This window comes from Euprymna scolopes, chromosome 8 (genome assembly GCF_053919585.1).
Source record: "Euprymna scolopes isolate OS-2025 chromosome 8, ASM5391958v1, whole genome shotgun sequence".
NCBI lineage: Eukaryota > Metazoa > Mollusca > Cephalopoda > Sepiida > Sepiolidae > Euprymna > Euprymna scolopes.
Genome location: NC_136489.1, coordinates 128841282 through 128858338, shown reverse-complemented (window position 1 = coordinate 128858338; position 17057 = coordinate 128841282). Strand labels below are relative to the sequence as shown.

The 17057-nt window shown below is 36.4% G+C and overlaps 1 non-coding gene across 1 annotated transcript; it reads left to right on the top strand.

The window, feature by feature from the left end:
- The first annotated feature begins 15299 nt into the window (after positions 1-15299).
- Positions 15300-15491, top strand: LOC145284289 (U2 spliceosomal RNA). The gene has a single exon (XR_013868804.1). It is a non-coding gene; the product is annotated as a U2 spliceosomal RNA (small nuclear RNA).
- The last annotated feature ends 1566 nt before the right edge of the window (positions 15492-17057 follow it).

Below are 17057 nucleotides of genomic sequence, written 5' to 3'. Positions count from 1 at the left end.
CAGCATCTGCCGGAACAGATGGTATTTATTTGCTCCCCCACTGAGCAAATTAGGCACAAGGCCGTTTTTAATGTGAGGTAAAAACCAGCTCCCCTAAAAGTAGGCAAAAAGGGGGCACTCTGGTTACCAAAAATAATAATTGTCCTAGTATAGAGGGTTTCCCCTCCATTGACTGGTACAAATTATCTTAAGTGCAGCATCTGCCGGAACAGATGGTGTTTATTTGCTCCCCCACTGAGCAAATTAGGCACAAGGCCGTTTTTAATGGGAGGTAAAAACAAGCTCCCCTTAAAGTAGGCAAAAAGGGGGCACTCTGGTTACCAAAAATAATAATTGTCCCAGTATAGAAGGTTTCCCCTCCATTGACTGGTACAAATTATCTTAAGTGCAGCATCTGCCGGAACAGATGGTGTTTATTTGCTCCCCCACTGAGCAAATTAGGCACAAGGCCGTTTTTAATGTGAGGTAAAAACCAGCTCCCCTAAAAGTAGGCAAAAAGGGGGCACTCTGGTTACCAAAAATAATAATTGTCCCAGTATAGAGGGTTTCCCCTCCATTGACTGGTACAAATTATCTTAAGTGCAGCATCTGCCGGAACAGATGGTGTTTATTTGCTCCCCCACTGAGCAAATTAGGCACAAGGCCGTTTTTAATGTGAGGTAAAAACCAGCTCCCCTAAAAGTAGGCAAAAAGGGGGCACTCTGGTTACCAAAAATAATAATTGTCCCAGTATAGAAGGTTTCCCCTCCATTGACTGGTACAAATTATCTTAAGTGCAGCATCTGCCGGAACAGATGGTGTTTATTTGCTCCCCCACTGAGCAAATTAGGCACAAGGCCGTTTTTAATGTGAGGTAAAAACCAGCTCCCCTAAAAGTAGGCAAAAAGGGGGCACTCTGGTTACCAAAAATAATAATTGTCCCAGTATAGAGGGTTTCCCCTCCATTGACTGGTACAAATTATCTTAAGTGTAGCATCTGCCGGAACAGATACTACACTTTGATCTTGACCAAAGTGTAGTTGGTTTAAATACTTTGTGTAATAATATTCGAGATAGTTACATTAATGCACGAAAAAGTGTTATTTAACCAACAGATTGGAACCTGACAGGTGCTAATATTTCGAGTAACAGCAGAATAGGGGGTCACAAATTGACACACTTTACAGACATTAAGAGAGAAGTTAAAATGTTCATAACGATAAAAGACCAGAATAATAAACGCTTTAGAACCCGTAAAACAAGAGAAAACAAAAGGAAAACATAATTTATCGACTCATTGTATCGCTAGGTGTATCAGAATTTTAGGGGAATTTTTGACACCCCTAACACAAAACTGCGAATAAAATAATAAAAAAACTCGTAATTCCTCCTTTTAAAGTGGGTTGTTTATTTTCTTTATGGAATATACTTCCAAAATAATCTATTAAACTTGTTTAAAAAAATGATAGAAATATTATTTTTTAATTTTTTAAAAAACAGTGTTTACAAAGTGTCGGCGCACGTTCATGCAGCCTTTTTTTACATATGAAATCAATTGAATTTTACGAATTAATTTTTTTTTTCAATTTATAAACTTTAAAAATCTATCAAAGTTTTTCCATTGGTTCAATTTTTACGATATTTTCAGGTTCAATGTAAAACTTTATGCTCTTTCCAATAAACCGAATATAATATTTTAGACAAAAGTTTTTTTTTAATTTACCCCTCCCCCATTTTGAAATGTCTATTAAAATTGAAATAATTAATTTACTCACCAAAGTTTTATATATCACAAATTGAAGATAAAAGATCAATAAATAAAATATTCTAATTCAAAACAAAAAAAAGAAAAGTTATTTGGAAATTTACCTACAGGTAAATTCCAAAGTGTAAAACCTTTTTTAAAACCACGTTGATTTTTTTTTAAGTGAAAGCTCATGTTATGCTTAGATTGTCAAGTAAATATTGGACGCTGACGACAATATTTTCTATTTCATTCAATGCTTTCTCTTTTTAGATATTTAAAAAAAATCACTCGATAAAGAAGAAATAAAATATATTAATCAAAAACTCATGTATTTCATTAAGAGAATAAAAAATCGGTAGAGTGGAGTTTTTTAACGGCAAAAACTGATAAGTGAATGTGTTCATTTTTCAGCTACGGTGGCCCAAAATACTAATTTTGGTTTGCAGCATGCAATAGAAAGAGACATTAACCATGGCGCTTCGAAGCCACCGGAAGATAAACTCGAAGAAAAGCAGACATTCGTCTCCCTTTATTTCAACAGTGAAAAACATCCGAGTTCACGGTTTTTTTTAGAATCCTTGTTTAAAATGTATTTAATTTTAAAAGGACATGGAATACAAGTATAAATACAGATAAATATTTAACAATGAAGTATGGATGTACTAATTGAATAGTATTTTAATAGGTAAGTGATTTTTTAATTTATATATATATTTATAATCGAAGTAAGTAAAATTTCGTTGATTTTTAAATCTTTTTTTAAAGAAAACCGATTTAAAAAAAAAACAAATATTGCATAATTTGCTATTAAACATGTTATTTTTTTTAATTTTGGTCTTTGTTTCTTTAATTGAAAAAAATTAGGGTTTGAATTTCATTTTTCAAACGGTTATAAGCTTCGAAAGATAGTAAGTTGAATTATTCAAGTTCTTATGCATTTTTAATGGCGGTTTCTGACACTGCTATTGTATCGCTTCAGTAGGTATCTCATTGCCAATGCAATTCTCTATCTGTTTAAGAGCCAATTACTTTTTAAAATGGAATACTATTGACACATCTGGGCTGGAGCTGCTCGGCGCGCCCTATTTTGACTTGATAGAGTTCAAAACCAGCTTCGAAACTATCGTTATGCCAAACTTTCACAAAAAGAATCAACTAGTTACAACCACCATCAACAGTTTTCCCACTCTTTATCTGTGACAAATTCTAAACGCAGATTCTATGAACAAATCTTCTTTTCTAGAACCTCTCTCGTGTGGAACATTGTTCTCTTGGCCTGATTCCCGGCCGACTACAATATAGTAGCCTGCAAGTCGAATATAAACAAGTTCTTTCCGAACTGTCCCCTTAAATAATCCAAATTCTACCCAATCTACACCATTTACGATTACTAAACTACCACCTTACATTTAATAACCGTTATCCTCAAGTAGACTTAAGGCCTTGATAAGTGGTAACTACCTTTTACACAAAAGGGCGCATTAGAATGAAATTATTTATCAAACCTAGCTATTTTAAAGTGTTTAAATATATTTCAGTGGTAACATTACGTAAATGTAACACTTTCGAGCCCAGAGACCCTTTTTAAAAATATTGAAACGATTCATAAGAGTATTTTTAACGATAAAAATATCTTATAAATTGTTTACACGTAAAATTTTGCCAGATTCTGTAGAAATGTTCATTTTTTTTTTTTTAATTTTTACATAGTCATCACCACTTATTAAGGCCCAGAGGCCGCTCGATGATAAGGGTTAAAGAGTGTACAGTAGTCACTCGGATAATGTAGTAAGCGTTAGTAATGGAAACATTAAGTGGAACAGCTCATCAAGAACTTGTTTACGTTGGACTTGAAGACAACAACACTGTAGTCAGATGGAAAGCAGGTAAACAGAAGACAGTTCCACAGGTGTGCAGTTCTAAGAAAGAAACTTTGTTCATGGAATCTACGTTTAGGTTTAGGCACAGATAAAGAGTAGGGGAAATTATTGATAGTGTTTTCAGCTAGACGAGTGTTTCTTGTGAAAGTTTGACGAGAGGGAACTATAGATTGAAGCTCAGACGAGCGCTTGCCATGAAAATAACGACAAAGCAGAGACAGGCTCGCAACATCTCTTCTTCAACATCATTCTAATACGTTTTATGCGTATTATTTGCCTTATTCAGACTACTGTTCTCATCTTGGGTGGTATTTTTATAATTTTTCGATCAATGTCACCTTTGACCGGCTTTACGTTTAGGTGTATCTTGTCGAATTAGGTAAATGTAGGTGTATCTTGTCGAACTAGGTAAATTTAGGTGTATCTTGTTGAACTAGGTAAATTTAGGTGTATCTTGTCGAACTAGGTAAATGTTGGTGTATCTTGTCGAACGAGGTAAATTTAGGTGTATCTTGCCGAACTAGGTAAATGTAGGTGTATCTTGTCGAACTAGGTAAATTTAGGTGTATCTTGTCGAACTAGGTAAATTTTGGTGTATCTTGCCGAACTAGGTAAATGTAGGTGTATCTTGCCGAACTAGGTAAATTTTTGTGTATCTTGTCGAACTAGGTAAATTTAGGTGTATCTTGTCGAACTAGGTAAATGTAGGTGTATCTTGTCGAACTAGGTAAATGTACTAGGTAAATTTTTGTGTATCTTGTCGAACTAGGTAAATGTACTAGGTAAATTTTTGTATATCTTGTCGAACTAGGTAAATTTTTGTGTATCTTCTCGAACTAGGTAAATGTAGGTGTATCTTGTCGAACTAGGTAAATTTTGGTGTATCTTGCCGAACTAGGTAAATGTAGGTGTATCTTGTCGAACTAGGTAAATGTAGATGTATCTTGTCGAACTAGATAAAAATTTTGGTGTATCTTGTCGAACTAGGTAAATTTACGTGTACCTTGTCAAACTAGGTAAATTTAGGTGTATCTTGTCGAACTAGGTAAATTTAGGTGTATCTTGTCGAACTAGGTAAATTTTGGTGTATCTTGTCGAACTAGGTAAATTTTGGTGTATCTTGTTGAACTAGGTAAATTTTTGTGTATCTTGTCGAACTAGGTAAATGTAGGTGTATCTTGTCGAACTAGGTAAATTTTGGTGTATCTTGCCGAACTAGGTAAATGTAGGTGTATCTTGTCGAACTCGGTAAATTTAGGTGTATCTTGTCGAACTAGGTAAATGTAGGTGTATCTTGTCGAACTAGGTAAATTTCTGTCGAATTCAGGTATTCACACGGTATTTCGAACAGAATCCTTCATTTGATGGACGAGATAGTATGCTCTCGTTCTGCCAGTCTTCATCGGTGGAAGTCTTGGGTAATTTTTCAATTGCATTCTGAGTATCGTCAGCACTGATGATTGAAGCTTTAGTTTTGAGAAGAGTATCGCTTACAGCTGAATTTTATGTAGTACTTTATCGTTTCGTCCATGCTCCTTGCGGATAATCCTCAACTCAAAAATTCGAAACAAATTATGTGTCGTTTTATATTTGTTTTTGTTTTTTGGGGTTTTTTTTCGGGGGGGGTCTATTTTCGAATTTGTTAACTATTTTGTACTTTTACTCTCATAGACTTCAGATCCAACACAAAAAGGAGTTTCAACAAAAATGCCAGCTAGAACAAAATCCCCTGGTAGGCTGATCTCAAACGCAAGTGGCCCACACGGGTATGTTTAAGATAACAAACAGCAACAATGTTTACAACACTTCGTTAATAGGATACAACCGATATCGCTATGTTGGTCTGGGCATCTTCTTCAGATACAATGATAACAACACGACACACGACGAGCTTAAGAGCAAAAATATAATGCGGAGTGACAGTTTTTTTTTTGTTTGTTTCTTTTGTTGTGTGTGTGTGTGTGTGTGTGTGTGTGTGTGTGTGTGTGTGTGTGTGTGTGTGTGTGTGTGTGTGTGTGTGTGTGTGTGTGTGGGTGGTGGTGAAACCATCAAACAAATTGCAACAATTTTCAATTGTCAACTGTGGGTAATGGATAGGCATTTTAGTGCCGACAGATCGGAGAGCGACACCTTAAAAACCAGATGTGAAGTGACGTTTTAATGTAGGAGACTCTTTCCTTGTCGTTTGGATCCGAACATTCACATATGTTTGACAGAGGTTTTTATTTTGTGGCCATCGGAATTCACTAAGAAAAAAAACAAAAAAACTCTCGAGCTTAAAAGCCACCAATAAGATGAATATAAAGACAAAACAAAATGTTCGTGTTTAGTTTTCATTGTTTATCATTGTTTCTCGATACATATCAAACTCCCTCTCTTTCTTTCTCTCTTTCTCTCTCTCGCTCTCTCTCTCTCTCTTTTCTCTCTCTCTCTCCCTTACTGTATCTCGCTCTCTATATCTCTAGCTGTTTCTACTTTGTTTTCTACCCATCACTTTTCCACTTAAAATATGAGTACTCTCGTTCCTCTCTTTCTCTCTCTCTCTCTTTATCTATCTATCAATCTATCTCTCGTTCTCTCTCTCTCTCTTTCTATCTATCAATCTATCTCTCGTTCCCCTCTCTCTCTCTCTCTCTCTCTCTCTCTTTCTCTCTCTCTCTCTCTTTCTCTCTCGTTTCTTTCTTCTCTAGCTTCCTACTTTGTTTTCTATCCATCACTTTTTCATTGAAAATATGTGTACTTTTAGTCCGCTCGTTCCCCTCTCTCTCTCTCTCTCTCTCTCTCTCTCTCTCTCTCTCTCTCTCTCTCTCTCTCTCTCTCTCTCTCTCTCTCTCTCGCTCACTTTTTCTATCTATCTATGTATCTATCTATCTATCTATCTATCTATCTGTATATTTCTTTTTCTTTCTCTTTCTTTCCTTTCTTCTCTGGTTTCCGATTTTGTTTTCTCATCTCTTTTTCGTCAAAACTGTGCGTACCCGCCTTTGAATTCTCTCTTCACTACCTCTCTCTTTCTTTCTCCCTATCTTCCTCTCTCTTAATCTATTTATCTATCTAGCTATCTATCCATTCCTCTCTCTCTCTCTTTCTCTCTCTCTATCTCTCTCTCTCTCTCCTATTTCTTCTGTTTCGTTTTTTGTTTGTTTTTCTCTTCATCACTTTCTCGTCACCAGAAATGTGTGTACCCCGTTCACTTCTCTCTTTAACTCCAACTCTCTTTCATTTTCCTATCCTTCTGCTTTGTCTGTTTTCACCTCATTCTTTTCCACTAAAAATATGCGCCCCCCATTTTTAGTTCTCTCTCTCTCTCTTCCTCTCTTTCTTCCTATCTCTTTCTCTCTCTATCCCGTCCTCTCTCTCTCTCTCTCTTTCTCTTTCTCTCTCCTTCCCCCTCTCTTTCACTTTGTCTTTCTAGTTTGTTTTTCCCTTTCCGCTCAAAATGTGCGTCGCCTCTATTAGTTACCCCCCTCCCTCTCTTCTCCTCTCTCTTTGTTTCTATTTCCCTGTATCCTCCACCCATTTACACCCGAAACGTGTATATTGCCTTCTTGAGACATCAGTTACTCTAAAACATAAAAACGCTACTTACATTATATACCTATCTACGAATGATCAGGTGTTGTTTTTTTTTAGGTGTGTTTGTTTTCCATTTGTAAGCTGATGCACAAACATCTACGGTAATAGTCAGAATCTATGCTACATTCCCCCAACCTTCAACCCCTTGATCGGTGGGGGTGGTAGTAAACATGTTGGGCCCATAAAGGATGATTTCGACAGCATTGTGTGGTTCTTGTTTTAAGTTTTCCACTTACTGAAATATTTCCGTTAAAACCCACCAATACCTCTTGCTAAAGATACATTACCTGAAAGTACTTCGTTCAAACTTCTCACATGAAACATGAGTTAGAACAGATACATCGAGAGCATTGCCAAGGCTGCTGCGAAGAAGGTAGGCTCTCTTTACCGTGCTAGAAAGTTACTTACGCCTGAAAGTATCCTGTACCATTCGCCCATATGGAATATTGTTGTCATATTTGGGTTGGTGCATCTGCTACTGATCTCTCACTCCTGGACAAGGTTAAAAAGAGAGTCACCAACCTAATAGGTCCTAAACTGTCATCTAAGCTTCAACCTCTATCCTATCGACGAAATGTTACATCCCTCTGCTTGTTTTACAAGCATTTTAATGGTGGATGCTCCGACGAACTACAAACTTTCGTACCCCCTCGACGTAATTGCCTCAGACAAGCAGCAAAGTGCCACCCCTTCACAGTATAGATCCCCAAATGGAAGAGAGCCTTCTACTCTAATAGCTTATTCTCAGAACTGCTAGACTCTCATACTTCTCCAACTGTACTGAGATACAGAAGTTCAAGTGTAATGTGAACAGATATCTTGCTGCTCAACTCCCTACATAGTATCCTGCAACGTATTTCCTAGATAGTGGCTCCCTACATCAAAGTGGCACTGTGTCTTGTTTGGAATAAAAACGTAATCAAAATCACTTTTAAGAGTAAATGTATATTTAAAAAAGCAACATGAGAAATATAACTGCATTAAATATCTGCTCGTTTTTTGTTTTGTTTTTTTTTACAAGGGTGTCACCACTTATCAAGGCCCAGAGGCCACTCGAGGATAAGGTTTAATAGGTATACATTAGAAAATCATAAATTAAACTATCATTTTTTTTAAATATATATATATATACATATTTAGTAATAACAAGCTTATTTGCTAGCTCACTATTTCCCCATAAAATTCGCTACTTAAAACTCTTGAAACCAAAATTTTAAACATTTCATTTATGTGTTTCTGTTAAGCACAATATAAAACGCCTTTTTGACAGCGACTTTTTGAAATACTCTTCCTTTCTCCAGCTTTTTTCTATATTTTCTTTTTTACCTGATGATGATCTGATAATAGCTCAAAAACGTTCGTGATACATTTGATTTTTTTTTTACTTTAGCACAAACAAGGACCATAAGAAAAATCGATAAAAAAAGGTACAAGTATGTAACCCCACACTGATGAAGTTCGGCTAGGACCCCTTTTTGTCTGGAAACTCTGCTCGGATCGTCTGGTCCTTCTCTAGGGTTGTTACATTAAATCCTGTATGCTGAAAGCGAATATCGAAGACGCAGGCAGAAAGAAAAACAGACACATGAATTCTACTCTACAGAATTATTTCACAAACTTATGTACAACGTTTTCTTACAAATATCGTCAGTTCTTAGTAAGTTTTTCAAAGTTCAATCTCTCTTCACAGACAGCGTCAGATGGGCGGAGGAGGATGGCGTCTTCAGGGAACGGCGGGTTACCTCGAGTTTCAAGCACAACTCTTTCGGAAACTGTTTCGAAACTGGTTAATTTCCGATCGACACTTGCATTAATAGTGATGTATGGTCGGGGTTGGAAGTCTCCTTAGCCAATCAGATCACGCCACGGAATAGGGAAACCCCAGATTTTGCGGGTGTGCAATCCACCAATTTTGTGATCTGAGATTTACAGATATATTAAAATCCCATGACCCCTAAGGTCACCCCGTCAGTCCGACATCTGGCTTTGAGTTCACCAAGGCCGGACAGTATTATGCTCCAAGTTTCCTGTCATCACCTTTAACTGCAAACAATTGATTTCAAACAATATCTATTTTGACAATGAAATAAAATATATATTTATATTCTCTATTTCCTCGAATTATCTGTCAGTACCCGGAATCGATTAAACGGTCTTAGCATAGTTATTCGGCCCTCCTCGGGCCTCTGGGGGAATCTAAAGCTCCTTAATGAGGGCAAATCACAATCCCAGGTTGATTATGTCACAGTAAGCAGTTCATTTCTTAGTTTTAAGTACATTCGTTTAAGTAAAAATGCTACATAAATATACATAAGGGGACATAAATTTGGGACAAAACTGTTGTTTCAGGAAAATAATTTGACGAGCATGCTGTTTACAATATTTGTGAAAATTTGATTTTCCACATAAATGTGAGTACTAAATTTGTTCTTACTGCAAAGCAAGGTTTGTTGGCATAAATTATTACCAATGTTACATGTTCTTGATGAATTGTGGATTTCAATGGCAAATGTTATAATCGAATTTTTCAATGTGAAACCCCTAAGAAAAGCAAGTTTAAGTAAAATATTAAAGCTGCTTACTAGAGAAATACCCGTCCCATGTATATATAGCATTAGTATTTTTGTGATATATATATATATATATATATCACAAAAATACTAATGCTATATATACATGGGACGGGTATATATATATATATATATATATATATATATATATATACATATATATATATATATATATATATATATATATATATATCTCAATATTTCACCCGTCTAATGCGGGCTCTTTCAAGAGTAAAATGTTAATATATTTACTCTGGAAAAAGCCCACATAAGACTGGTTATATATATATATATATATATATATATATATATATACACGCACATAATACATATAGATGGGAGGAGAAGGAGAGAGATAATATACGTATATATATATAGAGAGAGAGAAGTTTTTTTATTCTAGTTAATTTTCAGATAACTATATATTCATGTTAAACATAGAAATAGAAGTAAAAAAAATGTATAACATTAAATATCTTTATAATGCACATTTTAAAATATAGTAAATAACTATATATATATATATATATACTAGCAATCGGTGCCCGACGTTGCCCAGGTGTTTTGAGGTTAATGCTGAGAAAAAAAAACGGTCAATTTTTTTAAACTTTGACCCCTATTATGACCTCTTAACATTTATTGTTTAGGGATCAAGTAAAGTTAATAAGTTAGATCCATGTCCAAGAAATCTATATCTAAAATATCACGTGTTTAGACCCAAAATTGTAGGAGGAGTTTGGTAGAGTTCTCAAAGGTCAAATCGTTGAATATTGACCACTTAATCGCCAAATTTCTGTTGAAAACCTATCACATCGATTTTCCCAAATCTCAGTACCCTGTATATCAAATTTCGAATCTCTAGGCTTAAAATTGACAGAGTTTTAGCGTAGGGAAATGCACACAGACGCACAGACACACACAGACACTATCACTTATATATATATATATAAACATAAACATCATATATATAAGGATAATAGTACGCCATATATTTAACAAAAGACCATTATTTACTCAAGTGAAAGGAAAACCCGGGGGAACTTTACCCAAAAATAAATCTATATTTTTTTTGTGTGTATTGATAGTCTTATAAGCGAGTAATATATAAATCAGCCACCTTGATTCTTAACCAAACAGAAAGTTCTAGTTGGGGGATTTCCCACTTTTTTATGATAGCGAGGCCAAATTTCGCGAATTTGGCCTTTTTTAAAAGCAGTTTGGCCTTCAAAAGTTCTGTTTGGACTTTTTCTTCACCGATGAAATCTGGAGACGCAACGGGAATTTTCGGAAAAAAATGTTGTTACTATGCACATCTATGTATTGAAATACAATTTGTGGCAAAATTTCAGGAAAAACTAATGGATGGTTCTCTCGCAATAGTCCGGACAATTCGCTAAATTATCTCGTCAAAACCTTAAATCTCGAATCTTTGTGCATTTTTTTTTGGGGGGGGGGCTAATTTGGCATAATAGTGTCCATTTAATAGTATTATCTTGAATAAATAAAAAAATAAGGAAAATTACCAAAAAAAACAAACAAGAACAACAAAAGTGTGCCGTATTTTTAAAAGTTTTATTGCGTTGTTTTTATTTGCTTTTTTTATTTCATCGGTGAGGAAAAAGGCCAAACAGAAATTTTGAAGGCCAAACTGCTTTAAAAAAAGGCCAAATTTGCGAAATTTGGCCTCGATATATAAAAAAAGGGAAATCCCCCTACTTGAACTTTCTGTTTAATTAATAATGACTCGCTTGTAGCGTTGATTTTTTTCTTTTTTCGCTATAAAAAAATAACTACTTGATGAAATTACGTGATTTTTTCTGTAGGAAAACTTTATCCCATGACGAGTACGTACAATATATATTTTTTTAAATATTTCCATTTTTTAATGTCAATGGAAAACTGCACAAGTAACCAAACCCGAAATGTAAAGACCATGAGTGAACGCGCGTTTTTTTTTTTAGTTTAGTTTCATAATGGCGGCCGTGATGTCGGAGGTTCGATTGTTAGATTGTAGTTTCGTATTTTTTTAATTTGTAAATCGCAAGTTAGGAAAAAATTAAACCCTTCCAAGATGGACAATAAATAAAGCCATAATATTTTATGGTAAAGGTAAGAGCGTAGAAACCATTGTTTTTTAGGAGATGTGATTATTGGATTAACCAATCAGAAATCGTCTGTGGCACACACATCTCTGTTTTTATAGATATATAGATAGATTTTATATATATATACTAGCAGTTCAGCCCGGCTTTACTCGAGCCCTATGTACTGTTCATAACTTTATGTGCATATGGCTCTATATATTAAAAAGTTTGACTCATGTCCAGGTGACGTATATCTAAAATTTCAAGTGCCTAGACCCAAAATTGGCAGAGTAGTTTGGTAGAGTTATCCAAGGTCAACTCTTTCAACTTTGACCTCTTAGTAGCCAAATTCTCGCCCAAAACCTGATTAAAATGCTTGCTGCATGTCTCGATAATATTTATGTAAAATTTCAAATGTTTAGGCCCAAAATTTACTGAATTGTTTGCTAGAGACCGCAAAGGTCAAATCTTTCGAACTTTGACCCTTTGGCAGCCAAATTATCGGCGAAACCTCGATTAAAAAGCTTGCTTTATATCTGAATACACTTTATGCAAAATTTCAAATGTTTAGAGCAAAACTTGGCTGAGTAATTTGGTAGAGATCGCAGAGGTCAAATTTTTTTAAACTTTTACCCCAATTTGTACCACTTTACTTTTATTGTTTTGGGCTCAAATCAAATTAAAAAGTTTGATCCATGTCCATGGAACCTACATCTAAAATTTGAAGTGTTTAGACCCAAAATTGGCGGAAGAGTTTGGTAGAGTTTTTCAAAGTTTTTCTTTGAACTTTGACCCCTTGATAGCCAAATTACTGGTCGAACACCAATTAAAGAGATTTTCCCAAAGCTCAATACCCCTTATGTCAAATCTCAAGTCTGTAGACTGAAAATTGACAGCGTAGTTTGATAGGGAAATGTACACACACACACACACACACAATCTCACTAAGTTGTTCGGAAATCCACACAGATGATTTATTTATAGTGGTGACGGCTTTTCGTAAAAGCAGCCACACTTTTGGTATTACTACTAATCTTTGTCAGGGCATAGTACACAATAGACCACAGGTTTTTACATCAGAGTCTCCTTCTTTTAGATATATGTCTTAACGAAGACTGGGGATGCATCTCTCCCAGTAAATTAATGCGCCCTCAGATACCAACCTGGAAATTTCTACGACTCGTCGCGGTACATATAGCACCTAGCCTTCCCAAATGGTCACCCATCCTATATATATATATATATATATATATATATATATATATATATATATATATATATATATACCAATACCATATATATATATACCAATACCATATATATATATATATATATATATATATATATATATATATATATATATGACCAATAATTCAGAAAAAAATCTTCATAAAAATTGAGACTTATAAACACACCCCTTTTTATTTTTTGTATTTATTGTTTATCTGCGTCTGTTTTATATTATTTATTTATTTATTTTTTTACTTACTCGGAGCATGCACACACGTCATCATCAAAGATTGTTCTCCGAGAACCACTCAGTGACAATCAAGTCTCCCCAGATTTCCAGTACTCTCCACCTCTTTCAATAACATTTGCAAAAGAATTTGCATTATCGTAACAGCCGCTTAACATTGATTTCTCGTTGGTGGCGACCATTGGTCTTCACTGGAATTTGCGTGACAATAAACCTCCCCAATGTCCCAGTCGTCTTTGCACATCTTTAGCAGAGGTCTGGCTAGTATCCTCGGTCTTCCCCTTCTCCTTGACCCTCATTATTTGGTGTGCTGTCTGTTTATGCTATGTATAGTGTTAGTCTCCACATTCAAGGGCTTTCCTTAATATTTCTGCAGTTTTTATTATTTAAATTCGTTGTCTTTTCTCGAGCATCTCTCTGATTCTAATCTCTCCCATTCTTTTTTCAAAGGTTTTCGGTATCGTTCCTAGTGCTCCTTGCATTAGTGGTGTTATTTTTACTTTCTTCATTTTTCCAGATCCCTTCGAGCGCTCTGGCCAGTCCCGTGTATTGCTCTGCTTCTCATTCTCCTTGATTTTCACCCTGTTGTCTACAATCTGGCAGGCCTTTCCCTTCTTGTAAACTATTATGACATCTGGTCTTCTTGCTTGAATGGGTTTATCCGTTTGTATATCCATGTCCCATAGGATCTTGTGATTTTCATTTTCCATTATTGCTGCCGGTTTGTGCTTGTACCATTTGTCTGTGTGTTCAAGATTCATTTGTTTGCATAATTACCAATGCACTGCCTTCCCCACTTGATCACGTCTGTCTTTATATTCTTTTTGGGCTAGTTTTCTGCTCTTTGTTCGCAGAGTCTGCATTTTCTGTTTTCTTGTGTCTTGTCGATCCTTGCTTTAATACGGTTGGTTCTAATTGTATTATCTTGCGCATCTGTTATTAGTGATTCAGTTTCCCTGTTAAGGTTTCCTTTTTGTAGCAATTTCCAAGTGTTTTCGTTTATCTCTTCTTTTGTAATCCTTACGAATCGTCTATGTAGCTGCTTCTCTTTCCATTTTTAGTCGCGTGCAAGCGACTCTATAAGTCACTCCGTCGGTCGGTCTGTCCGTAACACTTTTTGCTTGGCCTGTTGTTAATAGATGCTTTCTTAGCTTCTTAAGCTTTTCTTGGATTTTTGGCCAAAATCAAAGTGTAGTATCTGTTCCGGCAGATACTGCAAGCTATGACTAGCTATGACTAGCTATGACTAGCAAAGACCAGATGTGGGGGCGACCCCACATGCCTGACCTTTAACCAGCTCCCATTTCCCACCTCTCGGGAGCTGGTCCCCTTTTCCCCTTCCCCCTCCCTTCACTCCTCACATTAAAAATCGGCCTTGTGCCTAATTTGCTCGGTGGGGGAGCAAATAAATACCATCTGTTCCGGCAGATACTGCAAGCAAAGATCATATGTGGGGGTAGCCCCACATATCAGACCTTGGTCAATATAGGGATCACCCTACAGACCAACAGTTACTATCCAGCTCCCATTTACCACATCTCGGGAGCTTGCCCCCTTTCCCCCCTCCCTCTCTCTCCACATTAAAAAACGGCCTTGTGCCTAATTTGCTCAGTGGGGAAGCAAATAAATACAATCTGTTCCGGCAGATACTGCAAGCAAAGACCATATGTGGGGGCGACCCCACATATAAGACCTTGATCAATGTAGGGGAAACCCTTCATACCTATTGTCACTATCCAGCTCCCCTAATCCCCGGGGAGTTGGTCCCCATTTCCCCTTCACTTCTCACATTAAAAATCGGCCGTGTGCTTAATTTGCTCGGTGGGGGAGCAAATAAATACCCTTTTCTTGACCAAAAGGCCAAGATCAAAGTGTAGTATCTGTTCTTACTACATACTGTACTTATGTTTGTAACTTTTCCTTGGCCACATAGCTAAGATCAAAGTATAGTATCTGTTCTTAATAGATACTGTACTTACGTTTGTAATTTTTCCTTGGCCACATGGCTAAGATCAAAGTGTAGTATATGTTCTTAACAGATGTTTGTAACTTTTCCTAGGCAATGAAAGGGGAAACACTTCCATGCTAAGGCATTTTTAGTCGCATGCAAATCACTCCATCTGTCGGTCTGTAACACATTTACATTTTTTTTTAAGCAAGGGGTATGGAGTAACATTTTTGTCCCCCGATTTATCAGAGAGAGACCTACGTTTTCAATGGGTCTGTCTGTCCGTTAGTCCGGATGGTTGAAGGATAACCGTCCATTAGTTTTTCCTGAAATTTTGTCACAAATTATATTTTAATATAAAAAAAATTAGTAAAAAAAATTTTTTTTTTTTTCGAAAAATCCTGTTTTGCCCGCAGAGTCTCAAAAGGTGTTAAAAATGGCCCAAAATGGCACTTTTTGTCCCGTAACATTTGATTCATCCATTAGATTTTTCTGAAACTTGCTCAAAATGTGGAGGGCATTGTTCTTGATATAAATTCAGTATGGTAGACCCTGGCAAAAGTCGGGTTTGCGTCCTCCAGGGATTTTTTGTGCTGAAAACACCCTTTCTACTGGCGCGTTTTTCATATTTCTCAACAAAAACTTGATATGTATGTCTATTTAGTGGTTGCTGAATGTAAATATACATGTGTTAAGGTGTAAAACTGCACTGTTTGTCCATTGTCACTGGTATTCTGCATTCCAAGTGGCTCATAAGGGGTCAAAAATGTACCAAAATTGAAAAAAATGACACTTTTTGCCCCATAAATTTTAACCTATCCATTACATCTTTCTGAAACTTGTCCAAAATGCGCAGGGCATTATTCTTAATATAAATTCAGTATGGATGACCCTAGCAAAATTTTGCTTTGCGCCTCCAGGGACTTTTAGTGCTAAAATTACCTTTCTTCATATTTCTCAATAAAACACTTGATATGTATATCTATATAGTGCTCTCCCATGGTGCTGAATTCAAATATACATATGTTACGGTGTAAAACTGCATAGTTAGTCCATTGTCACTGGTATTCAGCATTCCAAGGGGCTCATAAGGGGTAAAAAATGTACCGAAATTGCAAATAATGACACTTTTTGCCCCATAAATTTTTACCTATCCATTAGACTTTTATGAAACTTGTCCAAAATGTAACTTTTCCTTGGCCATATGACTAAGATCAAAGTGTAGTATCTGTTCCGGCAGATGCTGCACTTAAGATAATTTGTACCAGTCAATGGAGGGGAAACCCTCTATACTGGGACAATTATTATTTTTGGTAACCAGAGTGCCCCCTTTCTTTTAGGGGAGCTGGTTTTTACCTCACATTAAAAACGGCCTTGTGCCTAATTTGCTCAGTGGGGGAGCAAATAAAGACCATCTGTTCCGACAGATGCTGCAAGCTATGACTAGCAAAGACCAGATGTGGGGGCAACCCCACATGCCTGACCTTTAACCAGCTCCCATTTCCCACCTCTCGGGAGCTGGTCCCCTTTTTCCCTTCCCCCTCCCTTCACTCCTCACATTAAAAATCGGCCTTGTGCCTAATTTGCTCGGTGGGGGGGCAAATAAATACCATCTGTTCCGGTGGATACTGCAAGCTATGACTAGCTATGACTAGCAAAGACCAGATGTGGGGGCAACCCCACATGCCTGACCATTAACCAGCTCCCATTTCCCACCTCTCGGGAGCTGGTCCCCTTTTTCCCTCCCCCTCCCTTCACTCCTCACATTAAAAATCGGCCTTGTGCCTAATTTGCTC